The 20,424-nt window shown below is 42.2% G+C and overlaps 2 pseudogenes; both read right to left on the bottom strand.

The window, feature by feature from the left end:
• Positions 1-2,561: 2,561 nt before the first annotated feature.
• On the bottom strand, positions 2,562-4,074 carry LOC124968077 (PRAME family member 12-like; annotated as a pseudogene).
• Positions 4,075-5,853: 1,779 nt separating this feature from the next.
• On the bottom strand, positions 5,854-20,412 carry LOC124968078 (zinc finger protein 846-like; annotated as a pseudogene).
• Positions 20,413-20,424: the final 12 nt, after the last annotated feature.

Genomic DNA, 20,424 nt, shown 5'->3' on the forward strand with positions numbered 1-20,424 from the left:
GGTTGGCAACTATGGCCCATGGGACACATCTTGCCCTAACTTTAAAATAAAATTTCACTGGGACACAACTGTGCTCATCTCCCTACACATTGTCTCTTTTTTTTTTTTACACCATATGGATGAAGTTGACTATTTTCAACAGAGAACATTTGACCCACAATGCCTAATATTTAATACACGTCCCTTTAGGACAATGTCTGTGGATTCCAGTTCTACCAGGCTGGTTATCACTGTCATCCCCAGCAGCACTGTCATTGTTTTGCCATCACCAATGATCTCTGCCAATCAAATCATTCTGATTTCTGGTATGTGTCATCTGCTCTTGATTATTGATGTGGACTCATTGTCTCTGATAGTTTAGGGCTACCCACTTAATTGTCACTACTCTGGGTTTGCAGCATCCCCAATGAAATCAAGGTACTCACCTCAGTGATTGTCTCCCCTACATTTGTACTTGGCACGTAAAGCAGTATAACCATAGTTTTTCAAGGATGGAGATTCTCCCATCACCAACCGATCTGTGGAGAACTCATGAAGAGAGTGTCTTCTGCGTCCTCAACACAGGAAGATTCCGGAAGGAGGGTCGTGCACATCACACATAAGAAATTCAGGGCAACCTTCTTGTCTCTAGGGTTCCTTCCTTCACATTATGCCAGGGAAGCTCTGGCATATGAAGCTCCCTAAGTCTAGGTCACCACCAAATCCAATTTACAATCATTCAACCAATGTAACTGTTAGTCATACCCGGACCCATGAACTCCAGAATGTCTAATATGTGCCTCCATGTCAATGTTTGGTCCTTTCTAGTTTTACTTTTCACCATTCTTACTCTAACATCCTCAGCATCCATTCACAGGTTTTGTTTTTCTTCTGATACATATTAGCAGAATATATTTTTTTTTTTTTTTGCTAAATCCACAGAAGAATGGGGTCTGGGAATGTCCTGCTTTATTTATTGCACTGGCCAGATTGTCTTCCAGAGAGCCCGAGTAAATGATGATACAGAAGATCCATTTTGAGCCCTCACAAAAGAGAAGACACCCCATAACTAGTCTTGAATCCTGTTCCTCAATTATACCAGAAGATAGCCTTGAACCTCCATTGGTGTCTGAATTAGGCAAATAGAAGTTTTAGCCTAGCCCAGTCATATAGTGCACTAGACTAAAATTCTAACGTACCTATGGTTTGTCCTTCTCTCTGATCTTGGCAACGCTGTTTGATCCTTCAGAGTTAACTTTCCCTTTCACTTCCCTGCACAAACCTGCAGGTAACACCTGGCTTTATAGATTCCTCCTTGCTCGTCTGTTTTGGTAGCTCAGATTTGCTTCTTTGCCTTGAGCAGAGGCACAGAAAAATCAAGGCTTCAAACCCAGCAAGGTGGATAGTGCAGTTATGCTCCAAGCTTCTAAAGGATTAAAATTAGCAGCGGGGCAAGGTGGCACACACCTGTAATACCTGTGGCTTGGGAGGCTGAGGCAGGAGAATCAAATTCAAGGCCAGCCTCAGCAACTTCGCTATGTCCTAGGCAACTTAGAACCTGTCGTAAAATAAAAGGGGCTGAGGATGTGGCTCAGCATTGACCACCTTGGTTGAATGCCCAGTACCAAAAAAGAGCCATCAAATTAACATATAGCAGTGAAACTTCAGTACACTTTTTTTTTTTTTTTTTTTTTTTTTTTTTTTTTGGTACCAGGGACTGTACTCAGGGACACTCAACCACTGAGTCACATCCCCAGCCCTATGTTTTTTATTTTATTTAGAGACAGAGTCTCCCTGAGTTACTTATCACCTCACTTTTTGCTGAGGTTGGCTTTGAACTCACTATCCTCCTGTCTCAGCCTCTGAAGCTGCTGGGATTACAGGCATGTGCCACTGCACCCGGCAAGACATTTTTACTATGTAATAATACAAGCAAAAGACTAAGTAACATATATTAAAATGGAGTCCCTTATACCTACCATCCTGAAGGTCAACCCCAACCCATCTTTCAGTGGTACTAGGGATTGGGCACTTACCAAAACAACATCCCCAGCCGTTTTTTTTTTTTTTTTTTTTTTTTTTGAGATAGTGCTTTTTTAAAGTTTTTTTTTAAATATTATTTAGTTGTAGATAGATACAAAAACTTCATTATGTAGTGTTGAGGACTGAACCCAGTGCCTCACATGTGTTAGACAAGCACTCCATCACTGAGCCACACAACCCCAGTCCTTATTTTGAGACACTCTTGCTGAGTTGCCAAGACTGGCCTTGAATTTGAGATCCTCACATATGCATCCCATTAGAAGTTTATAAGATGCATTTTTTTGTAGTTCTGGAGATCGAACTCAGTACCTCATGTCTGCAGGCAAGCACACTACCTGAGTCACATTCCCCAGCCCAAGAAACATCTAACATTATGTGCATGTCAATAATCCCCTGACTACCCAAATGCTACTGAATTTCGGGCAATAAAATATGTATATTTAGGTGGAGAACACAGCAGGAAGCAAGAACCTGGAAGTTGTGACCAGGCCCAACGTCCTTTACTGACTGCATCAACTCCTTCTGAACCTGGTCAAATTTCACAGTGTTGACTTCATCTGCATAAGTCCAGGGGATGACATCATAGCTCTCCTGAGGACAGGGTACAGCGCTTGTGTCAACAGCATTAGTCTAGCTGTACGGTGCAGCAGGTTCTTCAGGGCAGACAGGGAGATGTGGTTTCCACAGAAGCGGAAGGTTCTAAGCTGGGAACAGCAACCCAGGGCTGGCAGATGGCATTCAGCTGGGAGTCTGTGATCTCACAAAACTCTAAGACCAGGGTCTCAAGGGTGTCTGCCACCTTCTCTAGCAGAACACAGAGGGGCTTGGGACTCATCTTTTTCACTGATAATTTGCTGAGATCCAGATGCTTCAGTTGATTAGTGCGTGGACATGCAGCTAGATGCTTCATGTCTAATTCTTTAAGTGGACTTGATGTCAGAGAGAGAGTCTTTAAGGGGCTCTGGTTCAGGAGGATTTTATGTAGTGCTCTGTAAAGGAAGAAGACAGCCTGCATGTAGAGTTCCTGGAAGTTGTCTAGCTTTCTTAAGTGAAGGCTGTATTTGTGGGAGAACCATCTATTTAGCAAGTGGTAGGTGAAGATGTGCCAACTCGTGCTGGTGAAATAAAATACATGAAGTTTCCTCAATCCTGCTCAGGTAAAGAAAAACAAAACATTCCATTTTTTTTCCCAACCCCAGGAAATATCCATTTACAGCTCCTGAACACAGACCAACAGCGGAGCACACATGACTTTATGGGAGAAGTAATCACTTATCTTTAGCTTCTCACGGTACATAGGAACCATGGCCTTTCTCCCCAAGACTCACATCATGAGCTTGAAAATGAATTCATTTTTGGTGGGTTCATCCATCATGAGATCTATGAACACTCTCCAGTTCTACTTTGCTCTCCTTTGGCTGCATTTCCCTCTTTTCTTTGGACACGTGGCCTCTTGTAAGCAGGCACCCACTGGGGCTCTGGACCCCATGACTGGGAAGTGCTGAGTCATGCTCCAAAAATCCAGTACTTACAGTTTCCACTGCCTGGGGTGAACCTTTTGGGCAAGCAGCATATCCAGCCCATCCAACATGATTTAAAAAAAAATTTTTTTTAGTAGTTGATGGACCTTTATTATATTTATATACAGTGCTGAGAATTGAATCCAGTGCCTCATATGCTAGGCAAGAGCTCCACCACTGAGCTATACAACTCCAGGCCCCAAAATGTCTTTTAAGGTACATTTCATGTCTTCATCAGGGACTCAAGGGAGGTAGGCCAAGGGGCAGGACAGCACCATCTTCTTCAGCATTGCCACGTGATCCCCATTAAAGCTGCTTTGTACAATTGTAGAATGAGTACCTTGGTCAGGTACTCCAGAATGGAGATGGGCAAGGCCTCATTGCTTAGTAGGTTCTGTATCACCAAGTCCTGGAGTGTGGGGATGGGCTGGATGTTTATTCTGCTGAATTCTATCCGGATGTCTGGACATGGCTGGCAGGGCACTCTGAGTATCAGCAGGGCCAGGCAGTGACTCCTGGCTCCAGGATTCATGAGCAGAATGAAAATTTTATTATGGGATTTTTGTCTTGCATTCTATATATACATGTTCCTCTGAAATTTCCTCTTCATTTGTGTATATTCTACATGTTTTTGTGATTGCCATAAAGATTAAACATAATATCCTAATGCCTATTGCATTATACCAGTCCCATACTTCCCTCTTGCTATCCTCAGTATAATATTGCAGGTAAATTCTACTTAGAAGGTATTTTTAAAACAAACAGTAAAATGTAAAACATCCACAGAAAATTGAGGGCTTAGGTGCCTTGAGAATAAGACACACAGAAAAGTAATCTCATTTTTCTATCATTCATTTCAATTTGTTCATTTATTTCAAAAATGAGTTATCTTATATGCAATTATAATACCACCTATCTTCTCCAAATTTTTCAAATTTGTGGTTTATCCTTTCTGGAAGGACAATGAATATTTTCTGCATCTCTAAAGATATGTGCATCTACTAAAAACATTCCTACATTTTTGCATTCATACAGCTCCTTTGCATTGTGAATTTTCATATTTAGTAGGAGTTGAACACTTCCCTCATTCTCTACAATCACAATTCCTCTCCAGTATGAATTATTAAGTTCATTAAAGGATGAAAGCAAAAATAACATGTTTCCCTGTGTGTGTGTGTGTGCGCGCACGCACGTGTAAGCATGCCCATATTCCTTCTTTTAAAAAAATTTTTGTTGGCACTGGGAATTGAATCTAGGAGCACTCTATCACTGAGCTATATCCCCAGCTATGTTGCTGAGGCTGGCCTCAGACTTGTGATTCTCCTGCCTAAGCCTCCAAAGTCACTGCGATTAAAGGCATGGGCCACCTTTGTGAGATTTTAACATATGAGGCAGAACTAAAGCTTTCTTGCATCTTATCTGTATAGCGTTTCTCTCCATTCCTGTTGAGTCATTTAGCAGTATCAGGAGAACATTTAGCATTTCTTAAAGTTGTGAGGTTTCTTACACATGATACTGTCATACTTCTGAAGGTTCTCCCAGATATTTGCATACATAGCTGATATCTCCGTGTGTGTGTGTGTGTGTGTGTGTGTGTGTGTGTGTGTGTTTGTGGTGCCAGGGATGGAACCCAGAGCCTCATGCATTCTAGGCACTCTACACTGAGCTACATCCCCAGTCAATCACTGAGTCCTTAAAATGATATGAGGAAGGGTTTTCCTGCAGACTTCACATTTGTAGGGTTCTATATTTGTGAATTCCCATGTACCTAATCACTAAGTAAATTTTTACCATATTTCTTAGGCTGGTCCTGGTGGCATCTGCTTGTAGTCCCAAATACTCAGGAGGCTGAGACATGAGGAATGCTTCAGTCCAGGAATTTGACACCAGCCTGGGCAACATGACCAGATTCCATCTCAAAAACAAAAAAACCACATTTCTTACAAAAGAGTTTTTTAGTGTGGATTGTTATGTACTATGAAAGCATGTAAAATATTTTAAGGCTGTATCTTATCCTTATTTCAATTGGGCTTCACAGTAAATTTAGATATGTAAGATAACAATGTTGGAAAAGAAAGCAGGGTTTTCCCATGTCTTACTCCAGATGTTTTCCCTTTCAAATGTGAGCTCCCACACACTGGGTAAGGAAGAACTGCAGTTCTCCTGTGTTCCTCATGTTAATGGGACTCCTGCCCATGGTAGTTTGAAATCCATTATGGGAGGCATGAAAACTGAGTTAACTTACAGTCTTTATTTCATAAGGGCTTTTCCAGGTGCATTTAGGTGTCAACACTAAGGTTTCAGGAACATTTCATGTTTTTTTCACATGCCTTATTCTTAGATGTTTAGTAAGTACTGAAGAGTGAAGTTTTTCCCACATTCCTTACATTCATATGGCTTCACTCCACTGTGAGTTCACCTGTGAACATTAAGGCATATGGAATAACGGAAGGCTTTCCCACATTGTTTACATTCATAGGGCTTTTCCCCAGTGTGAGTGCACATGTGCATGTTAAGATTTGTGGACTGGGCAAATGCCTTCCCACATTGTTTACATTCATAGGCCTTTTGTCCAATGTGTGTTCTTAAATGTGTAGTAAGACCTGATGGTTGAGTGAAGGCTTTCCCACATTCCTTGCATTCATATGGTTTCTCTCCAGTGTGAGTCCTTATGTGCTGATTAAGCATTGAGGAATTATTAAAGGCTTTCCGACATTCCTTACACTCATAAGGTTTTTCTTCAGTGTGTGTTCGTATGTGTAAAACAAGGCCTGAGGAACGAGTAAATGTTTTCCCACATTCCTTATATGTATGTCTTCTCTCCACTGTGAATCTTCCCATGTTTTGTGAGGTATGAGGAATGAATAAAAGCTTTCCCACATTCCTTACATGTATATGGCTTCTCTCCACTGTGAATCTTCCCATGTTTTGTGAGGTATGAGGAATGAATAAAAGCTTTCCCACATTCCTTTCATATGGTTTTTCTCCAGTGTGAATTTGTATGTGCAAAATAAGTCCTGTGGATCGAGTGAAGGCTTTCCCACATTCCATACACACATAAGGCTTCTTTCCACTGTGAGTTCTTATATGATCTGTGAGGAAGGAGGAATGGGTGAAGGCTTTCCCACATTCTTTACATTCATATGGTTTTTCTCCAGTGTGAGTTCTCATATGTAATAGAAGTCCTGTGGACTGAGTGAAGACTTTACCACACTCTTTACAGACATAGGGCTTCTCTTCATGGTGAATTATTTCATGTCTTATAAGGTATGAAGAATGACTGAAGGCTTTCCCGCATTCCTTACAAGCATAGTGTTTTTCTCCAACATGAGATCTCATTTGCACTTTAAGGGATGACTGATTGAGAAAAGTTCTCCAATGATCTTTGTATTCATACAATTTGTCTTGTGTATGAGTTTTCTTCTGCCAAGTAGTATTTAGAACTTAGTTGAAGGTTTTATGTTGTACACACTTAATTTTCTCCCCAACATGGTTTCTTTTAGGCGGAAAATGAATTAAGTTCTTTTTAAACGGTTTTCCACTCTGTTTATCCTTAGATGTTTTCTCTCTAATGTGAGTTCTCAAATGAATCATAAGAAGTAAGTGTTCACTGAAGACTTTTCCACAATGGTTACAGCCATAGAGTTTCTCTGCAGCAGTGTTTCTTTTCTGCATATTAAGAGATGAATGATAAATAAAGAGTTTTTTACATTTGGTATAGTAATGTCTTCCCCATCACACATTTCTGTATTAGAAATATTATCATGACTGAACAGTTTGCCATTTCTACTATGTATACAGAAATACTGCCCTGCTTTTGCAGTTTGTTTTGTTTTGTGTGGTTGCTGGAGATCTAATCTAGGGCTTTGAGCACTGAGCTCAAAGTAATCCCCAGCCCTGAGTTACCTGATACTAAATAATCTGAGACCAAGAGCCTATATAGCTTCTTTAACTTTCACAGAGCTTCTTAAAGATTGTGTTTGATAATTGCTATATTAATGTCTGATAAAAATTATGTATTAAAAATATAATACATAAAATGCAATACATAAAATGCATTCTAATGTCAGGTATAACTAATTAGAACAAATAAAAAAGGAATTCAAGTAAAAAAATGAAATACATGAGTTATATGTGGATTTTTTTTTTTTTTGAGATCTGAGAAGAAATAGGTTTGAAGTAAGTTTAGAGTGGTCCCTTAATTCATGATATTTAGAGAACCTCTCACATACTCTGCTTTCTTTCAGTAAATGCCATTTGACTCATATAATCTCATGGATTTTGTGCTTCTGGTTCTAATGTGGAAGAATTTTGTTACTAGGAAATCTTACCAATTGTATTCCATTTGATGTTTCTTCTGCACAAATGTCTTGAAGCTGTGCAGAATCTTTGGTATTGAGTTGCAAATCCAAATCTAAAATAAAGTGGGAAAATATAGTTTTGCAGAAAAATCGTGGGATAAAGTTGTTTAAAAGCATATGGCAGTCAGGTTCAGTAATGCATACCTGAAATCCCAGCAGCTTGGAAGGCTGAGGCAAGAGGATCACAAGTTTGAACCCATCCTCAAAAACTTAGCAAGGCCCTAAGCAACTTAGTGAAAGCCTGTCTCAAAATAAAAAAAGCAGGATCCAAGATGGTGAACTAGAAGGAGGCTGCATTCCTTGTTGCTCTGTAACTTGGGTTTCAAGCAGAGGGTATCTGTTTCTCTGTGAGGCAGTCTTAGCTGTTTATAGATCTCCTGCTGTTTACCCCATTTGTTCCGTAATCACCTGCAGTCTGCCAGCATATTGACTACTTTTTGAGTGAAGATTGCTCGCTGACTGGTGCCTATCATCTGCCAGTTTGCCTGCCTCTTGCCTACACATCACCTGCCTTTCACCTACCCATCACCCCCCACCGTAGGTCCACCTGCCAATTGTCTGCTGGTAGCCAGAAGACTGACTGCAGACCACTAGTGGATCTCCAGCTACCTGCTGTTGCCTGGAAGTCCACTGTCACAGTACCTGCAGGTCTAGTTACACATGGCTGCTGCCATCTTGAGACAACAGCCAGGACCTGTAGGATCCCTGGCTGTACTGACTGAGCCCCGTCTCCAGAACCCCTCAGCCTGACTGACCACACCCTGCCTCCAGGACCCCCAGCTGACCATATCCACACCCTGAGCTACAGCTCCCCATTTGCCAACACATTTGGAAGCCAGAGTGGCCTTCCTGGGCTATCCTGGAAGCAGTAGCTCCCATGGGAGCAAATTCCATCCTGTGATGCCTGTGGAGACTGGAAGCTCATTGTCAGGTACCTCTCATGCATCAGGCTACTTAAGACTGGGAGGTTTGAATACTATTTGACTGTTAGAGTGTTACCAACCAGCGGGACACAAAGTGAAACATGCACCACACTCTACTTGCTTGGACAGAAAGAACCTTTATTACAGGAAGAACACTCACTTATATACAGTTAACAAACCAATCAGAAACTTGTTGCCAAGGGGAAGTAAGTCTTGGAATATTACTATTGGTAGCTTAGGCATGGTCTGACAGGCATAGCCAGTGTGCTCATCTTCCTGTTTACAGCGAGAGACAAACTACACGCCCACTGGTGCTGTGCCAGCTGCCATCTTAGCTTGGTCTTAGCTTGGTCTTTGTGGCGCGACCCCAGGCATCACCGGCCACATGTCCCCCCTTTCTGTTTATAAAAGAGACCGTGCCTGTCTTAAGTTGTCCAGGACGGAGCCACATCCTTACCCGTCATTGGGTATTGAAGTCTAAGTCCTTCAATACCTGTCTTAGGTTGGTATGGGCTCCTCCCGAATCTTACCCGTCATTGACTACCGGTCTAGCATATTTAGCCAGATTTGAGGGGAGGTTCCCACATCTATAGCAACCAGAGCTTGGTGAATGATAGCTGTCTCTCTTTGCTGACGTCTATGTACCTTGTATAAACACCAGATACACAGGATAGATATAACACACAATAGACCACCAAGGGACAAAAATCCAAATTGATCTTTTCCCCATTGGACAACAGACTGGACAAAGGAAGCTAATTGGCGTACAGAGGCCACCTCCACTCGGGTACTGTTAATAGCAAAAATTTGAGATCTTAGGGTAAATGTAAGGTTTCCAAACTTAGAGTTCCAGGTTCCATTAAGATACGTGGATAGACTTTTGGCCAGATTAGCGGCCAAACTTAAGTTTTGATATTCTACAGAAGTTATACACATGGCAGGTAAATAATGAACACATCACACTGACATCAAATGAGTAATGATGTCTAATTGTTCTTGTATTAAGTCCACTCTCTGGTTGATCAACAGAATTCCAGCTCGCAGCTGTTGATTGACCTCTGATTGAACAGTCAAGGCAGAGGCGGTGTGTTCTGACAAGCTATTGACTGCTTCTGCTGTGGGAATTACGGTGGCCAAGGCAACGGCAGCTGTGGTGGCAGCAGCAGCAGAGACAGTGATTGCAGTTACTATAGCAGTGGTGATGCCAAAGTCTCTCTTGGATCTGAGTATAACAGACAGTTCATCCTCTTGGGTTTGTATGGCATAGGAAGGTAGGTAGGGATGCGCATCATGACAGCTATGGAGAAATCGGTTGCATTCCAACATTCTGTAAGAAAACAAGAACTTTCTGGACAAGTAAGGTGGCTACCATTAGTAGTAGCATTGGATACAAGGAACATGAAGGGAGGCCTGACACACACAGGTGTAGGAGGGAAGGCATTTTCCTTAGTACAATTTTGTACTTGGACTGTAGATTCAAAGGTAGCAGACATATTTTGTATATACGTGCAATTCTTTAGAACTCCTCCTAGAATCATAGATAAAGCTGAAATATCTGCACACACTCCAAATGAATTGCAGAGGAGCCAAACATCAAAAGGATCTGGAGTGATAAATTGTGTGGGGTTTTGTTTAGTAAAGTTATATCCCTGGAGAGTCTCATTTTTATAAGTAAGAAAATTAGGAGAAAAGGTGAAGGAATGTCCTTGATCAATAAACACAGGTGAGGTTCTTGACTGACATCCAGCGGCCCTCAGAATCAAGATTTTAAAAATTTTAAATGAACAAGGCGACAGATAATTTGTCTTTTGGGGATCTGTATGATGCCCCTATTCCCCCTTTTTGTTTATAAAGCATGTTTTTAAGTGTTAAATGGGCACGTTCAACAATGCTTTGTCCAGGGGAATTCCTGTGACATGTTGAATACCAAAGGTGGAACAAAATTGTTTAAAGGCCTGGGACGTATATCCAGGACCATTATCTGTTTTAATTTGTAACAACAAACAGTAACCAAGCAAATAAAAGCAATAAAAATACTAACACAACTAACACTTTAAACACATTCATTTACTATAGGACGTCCTTTGCTGTCTCTCGGGACAACCTTCTGTTAAGTTCCCTCACTAGGGGAGCCTTCCGTTAAACCTTTTTTGCTGTCTCTCGGGACAGCCTTCTGTTAAACCTTAAGGCCACTGTTTCCTCAAATAGGGAAACCTTCTAGTTAATTACACTAGCGAAACTGTCTTTACTTACCTTATCCTTGTGCTGATTCTCCTGACTCTGAAGCAGCAAGGGAAGACCAGCTTGAATCTGAAGTGCCAGTCACTTGGGTGTGAACAGCCACTTCTTCTGGGAGCCCCCTCACCTTCCCCAGGGTGACCTGGGGTATTCTGATCTCCGTTTGAGAAGGAGCTTTTCTTCCTTCTGACCCTGAACTGCTGGATGGAAGGTGAAGCCGCTCCAAGCTCAAGGCGCTGCCCCGGGATGCCAGAGCCGCTGCAATCCCAGACATTTTGCCCAACAGGCAAAATGGTGAAGTCCGCTCCACCCAAAGACTCGCCCCCACCACCCCCTCCAATAGTCACCGCTTCAACCAGGAGAGAGAGGCCTCCCGGAGCCCCGGAAAACACCTGGCTCACTCCAGAGGTCCGAAACACCGTGCCCTCCCCGGAGTCCACTGCCGAAAAGTCCTCCCGACCCTAACAAAAGACGATGCTCTTTATGCGGGGCCCAGCACCACTCTCTGGCCAGTGGTCACCCACAGTAGCCGTGCTCCCGACTCGGGGGCCCAGCCGAAGCATCCCCTGGGTGTCGCGGCTCCCGGTGCGGGGGCAGTGTGGCTGGGGCCAAGGGGCGCGGGCTCACGGCGCTTCTGGGGCAAAGGCGGCGGCGGCGCCTCGCGCTCCCTGCGGAGGTCAGGCGGCCCAGCCGGCCATACGCTGGACAGGAGCGCTAGGCGGGCTGGGGAGGGAGGCTGACCCAGCATCCAGGGGGCTGCCGGTAGCGGCAGCAGCAGCAGCGGTAGCAGATACAGCAGGAGCGGCAGCGGGGGCCACCGCGAGGCGCGCGGCGAGGCCATGGTGGCCGCGCCCACCCGCGCTCACATGCCCGGCACGCGGGGAGGGCGCGGGGCGGCGCTGGTCGAGGGAAGCGGGCAGCCTCTGCCCCGCCGCCAGGGGAAGTGAGCGGAGTGAGGCTGCGAGCGCGCTCCCCACCTCAAAAGTTGTGGGAGCCGAGGGAGGGCAGCCGGGGCCTGGGCGGCGCTCAGCTCAGAGGCCCCGAGCCTGCGCTCTGGCACCTACGGGGACCGCACCGAGTCCAAGGCCTAAGGCTCCGTCATCCACAAGTGCGAGGACTGCGGGAAGGAGTTCACGCACATGGGGAACTTCAAGCGGCACATCCGCATCCACACGGGGGAGAAGACGTTCTCTGCGGGGAATGCAGCAAGGCCTTCTCCCACCCCGCCACGTGCAAGGCGCACGAGAAGACACACAAGCTCCTTGAAGCCCTAGGGCTTCGAGGAGTGTGGCAAGAGCTACCGGCTCATCAGCCTGCTGAACCTGCACAAGAAGCAGCACTAGGGTTAGGCGCGCAACCGCTGGAAGGACTGCGGCAAGCTCTTCACTACCTCCGCAGCACCAGCTGGTGCACAGCGGGGAGAAGCCCTACCAGTGCGACTACTGTGGCCGCTCCTTCTCCGACCTCACGTCCAAGATGCGCCACCTGGAGACCCAGGACACCGACAGGGAGCACAAGTGCCCTCACTGCGAAAAGTTCAACCAGGTGGGGAACCTGAAGGGCATCTGAAGATCCAAATCCCCATACCGGCCACCAAATGTCGCCGACCAGCGGGACACAAAGTGAAACACGCACCACACTCTACTTGCTTGGACAGAAAGAACCTTTATTACAGGAAGAACACTCACTTATATACAGTTAACAAACCAATCAGAAACTTGTTGCCAAGGGGAAGTAAGTCTTGGAATGTTACTATTGGTAGCTTAGGCATGGTCTGACAGGGAAAGCCAGTGTGCTCATCTTCCTGTTTACAGCGAGAGACAAACTACACGCCCACTGGTGCTGTGCCAGCCACCATCTTAGCTTGGTCTTAGCTTGGTCTTTGTGGCGCGATCCCCAGCGTCAGCCGCCACATTATAGATTTTTTTCTTCTTCTCCTTTTTGAAAATAAAAAAGCGAGGGACTGGAGATATAGCTCAGTGGAAAAATTCCCTAGGGTTCAATCTCCAGGACCCCTAAATAAATAAATAAATAAATAGCATATGGCAAGCCAGACACAGTAACACATGCCTACAATTCCAGTTATTCAGGAGGCTGAGGCAGGAGGATTACAAATTCAAGGCCAGTCTCAGCAACTTAGTGAGATCCTGTCTTAAAACTTAAAAAAAAAAAAAAATGAATATGACCCAGAAATGGCACAGAATACGACAGTGGGCAACTCCAAGGCTCCCTCTCACCACAAGAAAAACCACAAGTTCAGAAAAGCTATCAGAATCAAGGGTTGCAGAACTGTGGAATCTAATCTGAAACTTGTAGCCACCACGGAAACATTTAAGGAAGAAAGAGTGGCAGCATTTCACTAGAAATCTGTGGCATTTTAAATTGCCTGCCTACCACCCACTCTCCAGATCAGCTGCAGCTGTGTAGATGGCAGTATGCACTCCTTGTGGAAGTTGCTAGTGCCAAAAGGAGCAATAACGACCTTATTCTCAAAGAATTGTCATCAGGTGATTTGACTTGGTTGCAGTTTCTTCAAGTACAAGGGTTTGGTTTTATTTCACCAATTCACAAAAATAATAGAAACTGTCCCTGAAAGTCAATTCATTGGGGTTACTAGAATAAAGAAAATAAATCAATTTTCTTAAACATGATGAAAGAGCTAACAGAGGGCTGGGGAGATAGCTCAGTCGGTAGAGTGCTTGCCTTGCAAGTATAAAGCCCTGGGTTTGATCCCCCGTACTGCCCAAAAAACCCAAAAAAAAAAAAAAAAAAAAAAAAAAGAGCTAACAGAATCCATAAACAAAGAACGAAAGGAAATCAGAAGAATTTTTCTCAACAAGTAGCGATTACCAATAATGACACAGGTAATATTAAAAAGAACCAAATGACTACTTAGGAGGCTAAAGCACGAAAATTCCAAGTTTGATGCCAGCCTTAGCAACTTAACAAGACCCTGTCTCAAAACAAAAAATAATAAATTAATAGGTCTGGGGATTTAGCTCTGTGGTAGAGTGCCCCTGGGTTAAATCCCCAGTCACACACACACATACACACACACACACACACACACACACATACGAACAAACAAAACAAAACAAAAACTGTAGGCAATTTACCAAGTAACACTATTCTGGAAAGTTGAGGCTGACAGTAAGTGAAAAAGATAATACAATCAAGAAAATTATCTAAGATAATACTAGCAAAGGAGTAACATACACAAAATTAAGCTTTCAAATAAGCCAGAGATCTTCCTGAGAACAGAAAAATATTGATAAGATTGATGAAAATTTAAAGGTAACAGAAGTTGAAGGTACCCAAGGAAACTCAGAAACCAGTGGTCTTAGTCTTCTCAGGAAAAGAGTACACCCTGAATTTACACAGTGATATTTGCAATGTACCATGTTACCCAGATTAGCAACTCCTCATCATAATACCATATTTGCTTGTGAACACAACCTGCAGAGTCCCTCCCCTCCTGTCCTCAGCTTTCCCCTCTGTCCAACTGAAAGATGAGATTGGATTTATATAATTTGGATCTTTCTTGAAGGAAAACACACAATGAGGACTGGGTAAAACATGACAGTCATCTCTGTAAACCAAGAAATCAACACCTCTGCTTACAGGACTTCTGAAAATGGTCAAGTCCAACCTTGCAACCAGCAAACTAATCATGCAGCACTTCTAATAATGTAGCAAAGTTATTTTAAAAGGAACAAAAATATAAGCACATTCTCTCCATGTGCCCTCAAATGACTGGGGAGCTCTAAGACCTAAAATCCATGAATTTTACTCATATTTAAAGGTTTGCAGTTTTTATCAGTCATTTATTTAATGAAGTCTTCATTTACATGGGTAATGCTCTGTCTGCCCATTGGCCAGGGTCTATGTCTGTGCTCGTGTGGCGGAGGAGGAGGGAGCACACTGGAGACTGGACTCAGGAGCTCTCTATTACTGAGCTGCATCCCCAGTTCTTTTTATTTTTTTAAGACAGCATCTCACTAAGTTGCTGAGGTTGGTTGTGAACTTTTGATCCTCCTCCCTCAGCCTCCCAAGTTACTAGGATTACAGGTATATGCTACCACACCTGGCTATGTCCATGTTTTTTTTAAATCACAGTATTCCCATCTGACAATGAGCATTTAAGAAACACTCATTTCATAAAGGGCTCAGTGGAGAAATGATGCCTTACCCAATGTAACAAGATTCCTGTAGTTCTCCAGCATCACATCTCTGTAGAGAGTTCTCTGTGTTTGATCCAACAAAGTCCATTCCTCCTGGGTAAAGTCCACAGTCACATCCCCAAAGGTCACTAAATACTAAACCATCAAATACATCCTGGCTTTAGCTAATTACCATCTTCTTTGGTGTCCCAAGAAAGGTCACAAGGGACTGAGGAACCACAAGTCTACGGCACTCTTGGGTCTCAGATCTTTTCTCTTCTCTACCTATCATTGCTGTCTGGTAAATCCATTTGGTCACATGGATTACCAGTATAACTGACCCATGTCTAAATATACCATATCACAACACTACTATGGATTTTCATCTTATTCATCCTCTATTTTTAGGACATAGTTGGCATTGAAGACATTGCAGCATTCTATAAAGTCTGGTAAATGACACACACACTCCTTCAGATTAGATACCTTCATCACTTTCTTATGATGTTATATGACACTTGGAAAACAAGCCAACAAGCATGTTTGAAGATCAGAAAAAAATTAATAAAAGGGCTGGGGATGTAGTTTAGGGACACCGCTTATGCTTAGCCTGTGTGGGGCCCTGGGTTTGATCCCTAGCACAAAAATAAAAAAGAAAGAATTAGGAAATATTGAGATAAAAGAGTCATTGCCAATATAATCCCTAATGGTAAAACCTGATGGTATAGTTCCTGGAGAAACTCACCTGGGAGCGCACTCATTCCTGAGGAATGCCCTAACTATGTAAGATGCTTACATCCATGAGAAGAGGATGAGGCCACCTGATGGAAACATGCACGACATCTTAAAGAAAGGACTACTTTCCACTTGCCTGAGAAGAATTCATCAGTAACCCGGTCATCATCCTTGCCTCCTTGAGGTTCCTCTCACAAAGACAGAAAGGATCCTGAGAAAGATATCTTAGAGAAAAGAAAAATTGCATGAAATTTCAAGTCTTTCCTCAATAGCAACAATCACATGCCAAAGTACTGTTTCACATAACACAGAGAACAAACTAGACACACTAGTTCCATACCATGCCGAAGTGGTTCTGAGTTACCTCGAGTAAAAAAAGGGAAATCTGCATCTTGCCACCTTTGAAGTGGAGATTAATTTCATTTTCTAGTTACACAAATTAAAGCATAGACAGGCAGAGCTGTTTATTTGCCAGACATGACAACATTCACAGATGGTTATCCCCTCAAAAAAAACACATGCACTCATTTTTGCATTCTAAATTCCAGAAACCTAATCTGTAGACACCCTGGTTCACTTCAATATCTTCTAGACCCGCTGTGTAACCACTCCTAAGCAATGGATCAATCATCTGTGAAGGAACCTCACAAAGTAGATGATCTGAAAAGAATATCAACACGGACTCAACACACGAGTCTGATCAATGGTTGCCATCCTGTGGCACTGAAATCTGAAACATTCCATTTTTTGCTCAGAAGAATTTTGGGAATTTAAATTAATAGGTTGATCTTGATTTCTCAGTACATTACTGTCTAGGTAACTGGGTTAATAACATCAGTCACTAAGCCTCAGATGTTTCTCCTTGACCATGAATTATTACTCATTGGCCCCCTCTGCAGATAAGACAAACACCAGTCATTAAAGCTGTCTAACACTATCCCAGTCCAACATTAATAACAACAATTGACATTTAATTAGCACCTGTTAGGACTTCTACATTTATAACATCCTTTAAATTTCCTAACAACTCTATAAATTTGGTCTAAGTATTATTGATTCATAGCTGAGAATGCTGAGGATCTGACAGAATCAGTAATTGTCCTGCATTCTCCAGCTAGGAAGTGATGGGCCAGGATTAGATGACAGGTTAATGTGTCAAAAGCCTTAACTCCTGGGTTGTTATCCCTGATGTGACTAGAATTCAGTCCAGACCTCTGCTAGGCATATGAAGAAAACAAATACATATACAAAAGGCTTTATGAAATTTGGAAGGTCCCAGATGTGCTCTGCTGCAGCTTGGATGGACTTGAAACCTTTGCTTTTCCTATAACCAATCAGCAAATATTAATTAAGGTCCTTCACTGTGGCAGGCCAGGTATCAGGTGCTGACCAGTAACTCTTGAATCTCAAATTTCAGTGGGGCACAAATAATGGATTTATCAGTTGCAGAAGAGCAGTATTTTTTTTAAGAATCCCAGTAAACTATAAGGAGTATCACACAAACACCAGGCAGGGTGTTGCACATCTGTATCCCAGTGATTGGGAGGCTGAGGCAAAAGAATCACAAGTTCAAAACCAGCCCCAGCAACTTAGTGATGCACTGTCTCTAAAAAATATATATATTTATGTATCCATAATATATATAATATATATAATTATATATAAATAATATATATAATATAAATATAAATATATATAAATTAAAAGGGTGGGGGGTGGGGCTGGGGTTGTGGCTCAGTGGTAGAGCACTTGCTTAGCATGGGTGAGGTAACTGGGTTCAATCCTCAGCACCACATAAAAATAAATAAAAGTATTGTGTCCATCTACAACTAAAAAAAGTTTTGTTTTTTTTTTTAAAGGGCTGGGAATGTGGCTCAGTGATTATGTGCCCCTGGGTTCAATATCTGGTTTAAAAAAATAAAAGAAGGAGAGACAAAGGCAGAAGAGGAAAATGACCACACTGGAGGTGTTCCACTTTTGACCCAAGATACTTGTACTTGAATATTATGGTTTTAAAAGAACCAAAATACATTTCTGATGATGACCATTTCAACAAGGTCTTAATCATGACAACATTTTTATGTTCAAACTGAAGTAGCTTCATATTATCTCACAGTTAGCTATGAATAATACAAAATCTTTTCAACTTTTTACCTTATTGATCAATTCTACTTTTGCCCATTAAGTACTGGTTTTGTTATAGTTCATGGTTTCAGAACACTTTGTTCTTATTTCTCATTCAACCTTATGAAATGTTCACACTTAGTTCTATTTCTTGAACTTCTCTCACTGAATTACAGTATATATACAATGGAAGGAAGCAATCCTGAGTAAGAATCTCATAACTGTCAAGAAATGAACTGTCCCATATAGCCACTATTCAGGTCAAGATATAAAACATTCCTATACCCTACATCTCAAACCCAACTTTTGCCTCCTAATCAAAACCAGTGCCCTGACACCTTACACTCTAGTTGATTTTGTCCATTCTTAAATTTTATTTTTTAAAAAGTTTTAGTTGTAGACGGACACAATATTTATTTTTATGTGGTGCTGAGGATCAAACCCAGTGCTTCGGGTGTGCTAGACAAGTGCTCTACTACTGAGCTACAACTCCAGCCTCCCCCCACTTTTAAATTTTAAAGAAACACTATGCATTTTTTGTGTCTGGCTTTTCCCATTTAACATGATGTTTGTGGGGCTCTGTCAAGTTGTTGCATCTCTGTACTAGTGGTTTGTCTTTCTCTCGGCTGGACAGCATGCCATAAAAAAATATGCCACAATTCACACACTTGTCCTGTTGATTCATATTTCAGTTGTTTCCAACTTAGGGTTATTTCAAATAATGTTACTTTGAATAGTCTTTATATGTATTTTGGTGCACATGTGCATGCATTACTGTTGCATTGTCAACAGTTCCTAGTTAGTTGCTACTGTTCAAAAATGTGTTTCTACCAGCAATGTGTGCAAATCTTAACCAACACTTGCTACTGTCACTCATTTTAGTTGTGTTTTGTTGTTGTTGTTATTGTTGTTGTTGTTATTTTTCAGTACTGGTGTTTGAACACAGGAGTTCGCACCTGCAAGGCAAGCACTCTACCACTGAGTTACATCCCCAGATGTTTTATCCATTCATTCATTCACTGAGACAGGATCTTAGTAAGTTGCCCAAGATGGCCTTGAACTTGCAATTCTCCTACCTCAACCTCTCCAGTAGCTAGGATTACAGGCATGTGGTAACTGCATCTGGTTGCCATTTATTTTAGTTTTACTTTTACCTATTCAGCTGTGTGTAGTACAGTCACTTTATGGTTTGAATTTGCACTTACTTGGTTACCGAAAATGAGCACCTTTCCATACTGTTGTCCATTTGGGCATTTTCTTTATGGAAAAGCCTACCCAAATCTCTTGCAAATTAATCTCTTGGGATTTGTATTAAATTTGTAGTAGTTATAACATAACTCTTTTGTTACATGTGAGGCAATTAACTAAGTATTTAAGGTCAAACACCATAATAATTTCAATCCCTGCTCTCAGAGTTTATCATAAATATTTATGTATGCACAGGAAGAAGATACAGAAATATAGGAAATATGCAAAATATTAACAAATAGACAATCTGCAACATGGGCATACAGATGTTCAATGTTGAGGATTTTCAATTTTTTGGCTTAGAAATATTTATGTACAAATTTATGTATAAATGATTTTGGGGGTTACTGGTGATTGAACCCGGGGGGGGGGGGTTATCACTAAACTACATCTGCAGTTCCTTTTATTTACTTTATCACTTTGTAGTACGTGGGGATCAAACCCCCGGCTTTAAGCATGCTTGGCAAACACTCTTACCACCAAGCTACATCCCCAACCCCTTGACAGGATCTCGCTAAATTGCTGGTCCTTCTGACTCCCTAATAACTGGGATTACAGGCATAGGCCGCTGCTCCTGAAAGTTCAGAAAATTTAAATCAAAACAAAAGTGAGGAAACACTTGGTCAAAATCAATCATTTCACAATAGGCACATCCCTAATTTCTGATACCAGCATAAAAAATGCTGCATCCTACTTGCTGGAAGACTCTCCATTTTGAAGCTCTTCAGTGACCGACTTAACTAGAAAGTTCAGCTACTTTTGGTCTCAAGAGAGCAGTAGATTGGGGATGTAGCTCAGTGGTAGAGTGCTCGTGTAACACGTGGGAGGCCCTGGGTTCTATCCCCAGCACTGCGAAAAAATAAAACCCACAGGATATTGCTGCCTTCCCTAAGTAGAAAGGCTTGCGACATTTTTATTTCTATGTACCTACAAATCCTTCCAAACTAAAAAAGCACAAGCTCCTGAATAAATAAATTTTCAAACATCAATAGACGATGTTCCACAAAAAGACATCTCGGTCTAGTGCTCACCGGAACAAAACGCAATCGCCACGTCGGTGACCAAAAGAAGAGGGGGGCCCTTTTCCCAGAAC

This window comes from Sciurus carolinensis, chromosome 17 (assembly GCF_902686445.1).
Source record: "Sciurus carolinensis chromosome 17, mSciCar1.2, whole genome shotgun sequence".
Classification (NCBI taxonomy): Eukaryota; Metazoa; Chordata; class Mammalia; order Rodentia; family Sciuridae; genus Sciurus; species Sciurus carolinensis.